Source organism: Carlito syrichta, unplaced genomic scaffold (assembly GCF_000164805.1).
Source record: "Carlito syrichta isolate Samal-C Ts95f unplaced genomic scaffold, Tarsius_syrichta-2.0.1 Scaffold308100, whole genome shotgun sequence".
Lineage (NCBI taxonomy): Eukaryota > Metazoa > Chordata > Mammalia > Primates > Tarsiidae > Carlito > Carlito syrichta.
Window position 1 is genome coordinate 339,195 of NW_007252196.1, and position 3,863 is coordinate 343,057.

Genomic DNA, 3,863 nt, shown 5'->3' on the forward strand with positions numbered 1-3,863 from the left:
TCAAGCAGTCCTCCCACTTTGGCCTTGAAAAGTGCTGGGATTACAGGTATGAGCCACCGAGCCCTGCCCATTCCTCTTTTCCAAGGCCTCAGCGTGGGAGTCACAGGCCTAAGTGAACTGTTAGAAGCCTTTTCTGTTCTAAGTCCTGGGAGCCCAGGCCCCATTCAGGTGGTCCAGAGTGCTTCTCAGGTTACAGAAACGGTGTCCTACGATACCCATGTGTTTATTCAAGGCCACTGTGTGTGGGGTGCCGTGCCAAGTAATCGGGTGGAAAATGGGGGTGGGGAATAGGAGGTGGATGGGTGGGAAGATAAGGAAATGCTTCCAGACCCCTGTTGCCCACAGTCTAACCCATCAGACGGCGCTCGGGTCATCGGGTCACAGTGTAGAGAACGGATTCTCATTTGCTTCTGCCTTCCATTGATCTCTCCCTTTGACCTCCTTAGCAAGAAACTCCCTTCTCCCATCACTTCTGAGAGCCACGGCCACAATCCCCAGCATCACAGAAACAGGCATGAGCCATCATGCCTGGCCTTAGTTTTGGCCACCTGCCTGGCCCAGCGTCCTCATGTGCTGGTAGGGAAACCGAGGCTCAGGTGGGGAAAAGCCGTGTCCAAGGCACACAGCAAGCTGGTCATTCGGATTCCGCTAGAAGGCCAGTCACCCCTTAGAGGTCTCCCTGGTAAATGCCATCTGCAAACGCCAGCTTCCGGTTACCCTCTGTATCTGTCCTCAGTTTCCCTTTTTTTGCAGTGCGTACCCCTCTGGAGCTCATTGCATGGATCTGTTGTTCACGAGTTTTTGTCTCTGTCCTACCCCTAGAATGTAAGTGCAGATGGAGAACATGGCTTGAATAGTTCATGCTGTATGCCCCGTGTCTCAAATGGAGTCTGGCACATGTTAGTTGCTCAATAAATATTTGCTGAGTGAGTGAGGTAATAGCCAAGACAGGACTGGGTCTCATATTCCTGGGTCCCAGGCTCTGAGTGGTTTTTGCTGCATTTGCTGTGCCCAGAGCCCAGGGAGTTCTGGGAGTTTGAAATAGCGCCAAATGGTGGGGCGGGGGTGAGAAAGTTGCTGAGGGGGTTTCTGCTTTAAGATCCAGAAGGCAGCTGGCCATTTGTTTTGGTCAGAGAAGCTGCTAAATGAGACTGTGTGTGTGTGTGTGTGTGTGTGTGTGTGTGTGTGTGTGTGTGTAAGCCTGGGGGGTGGGGTGTTGTGTGGCTGGGGAAGAGGGAGATGGAACTCCAAAGTGTGGGCTGGGCAGCCCAGTTATATTCCGCCTGCTTCCCTGGCCTCCTTTCCTTTTCCCTCAGATGACACCACCAGCTGTTAGGGACACAGCTGTGGCCACCTCTTGGGAAGCAGAGAAAAAGCCCTGTTGCCTGAGTTCCCAAGCTGCGGGAGTTCAAAGCAGGCCAGGGAGGTGAGGGGCCTGAGCAGGGAGTGGGGCGCGGAGGTGAGAAACCAGGAAGGGCAAGAAAGGCAGCGCTTCCCCTTTGATGACCCAGCCCAGAGCTTCAGCAGAGGCCGGTGAGGGCCCGGCAGAAGGTGCAACTGGGCCCCTCAAACTCTTAGGGAGATCCCATCAGCCAGCCCTTCCTGTACTCCATGCAGGATGTTTATCCAGATCCTGGAGCCCACCGCATATGTAGAAGCACACTCTTTTTTTGCATCCAGTGTGTGCTTACTGGGTGAATGTGTGCACTCAATGCACACTCTTGCCTACTGCACACAATAACACACTCTTCTATATGCATGAATGTGTGTATGCAATGCACACTCATACACCATGCACACACAAACACACACCCTTCTACATGCATGAATGTGTGCGCCCAAGGTACACACATACACCATACACACACAAGCAATGCATTTTTCTTTTCTTTTTTTGAGTCGGAGTCTCACTCTGTCATCCAGGCTGGAGTGCAGTGGCACACTCATGGCCACCACAACCTCGACCTTCTGGGCTCAGGCCACCCTTCCACCTCATCCTTCCATGTAGCTGGAACTACAGGTGTGCACCACCACGCCTGGTTAATTGTTTGGTTTATTGTAGAGACGAGGTCTTGCCAAGTTGTCTAGACTGGTCTCGAACCCCTGGGCTCAGGCAGTCCTCCCACCTCCACCTCCCAAAGTGCTGGGATTACAGGCATGAGCCACTGTGCCTGGCACAGTGTACTTTTCTAACGCACACTTATACTCCATGGACACACAAGATCAGTCAGCTCACAAGTATGCGCAAACTTCATGCTCAGCCTCATGGCATACACAACACTTGCACTCAGAAAATGCACACAGCCACACACATCCATGGACAAGGAGCCAAGCTGGTCTCTGCTTTCTAGGCCAGGCACAGACCTGAGGGCAAGTGAAGGCTATGGAACAGTGACTCCAGAGGTCTCCCGGCTGTCTGGACTGTCCTCAAAGCCCGCTGGGGCAGGCCTGGGGTACTTGCTGCCAGGGGCTGTTCATCTCAGTCTCCATCACAAGACCCAGGATAAATTACCCAGGAGAGAGAGAAGTCCCCCAGGAAACCTGCTCAGACCTCTTCAGGATGGGCCAGCAGACACTGGCTTGCCAGATGGCTCAGAGTAGATGGTTCTGGATCGAGTCAGCCAAAAGGTGCTCTTGTTAGTGCAATGGAGCAGCCCTGGGGTGAAGACCCAAGACTTCATCACCCTTCTGAGCACATTTCTGCTGCTGTGATTCAAAAGACATTTACCAGGGGCCAAGCTGAGGGGTGCAGAGCTGATAAGCAGGTGTCTGTCTTAGTCTTGGGGATGTCTCACACACAGAAACCTATGAGCCTGGGACACAGAAGGCCCGCCTCAGCTGCTGGTCCTATCTACCAACTCTTTGTCTTCTGTGTGGGATGATGCTGGGTGGGACAGATCAGCTCTGCTTTCCTGGGCTGCCCTGCTGGGGGCATGCAGGCCATCTGGCTCCTGGCTGGAGGCTGGATCTTATCAGCCTTGCACCCCTCTGGCCCCAATCAGTGGCCTCCTCTGATCCTGGCCCCCAATTCTCTCCCCTTCCAATGAGCCTGGTTCCTCTGGTGAGATTAACTGACGGATCCATATCCTCTCTCGCCAGGTCTCCAGGCTCCTGTCTGGCTCAGGGTCCGAGTGGAAGCATGGGGGGAGGGAGATGGGGACCCAACTCCAGGGACACTCCGATCTCCCTTGCTTCTGTCGCTCTTTGTTTCTGACTGCAAAGGGCATAGGCACTTGCATCTTTCTGGGGAGAACCAGGGAAGAACTGAGATCACTAAGGGTCTCAAACTTGGTCTTTATTCTGGAATGTCCTGAGTAGTCATGTTTACTCACAATAGGGTCATCTGTTATGATCTAACCTAAGCCAAGCTGATCCCTGCACAACTGTGAGGTCTCTTTGGGTAGGTAAAGGTAGCCTGCCACTGAAGAAGTCTGATGTGACTGGAGGTTAACCATTTCCACCTGGGCACATTGTCAGGTTAGAATGAAGGCCATTGTGCCATCTGCACAGAACTTCTTCTTTTTCTGTTTATTTATTTATTTATTTTGAGTTGGAGTCTCACTCTGTTGCCCATTCTGGAGTGCAATGGTCACTCCTGGCCACTGCAGCCTCGACCTGCTGGTCTCCAGCGATCCTTCTGCCTCAGTCTTCCAAGTAGCTGGAACTACGGGCGTGCGCTACCACGCCTGTCTAATTTTTTGATTTATTGTAGAGATAAGGTTTTGCCAAGTTGGCCAGGTAGGTCTGGAACACGCTGGCTCAGGCAATCCACTCACCTCAGCCTCCCAAAGCACGGGATTACAGCCTGAGCCACTGAGCCCAGCTGAACTTCTTCTTTTTTTTTTTTTTTTTTTGAGTTGGGG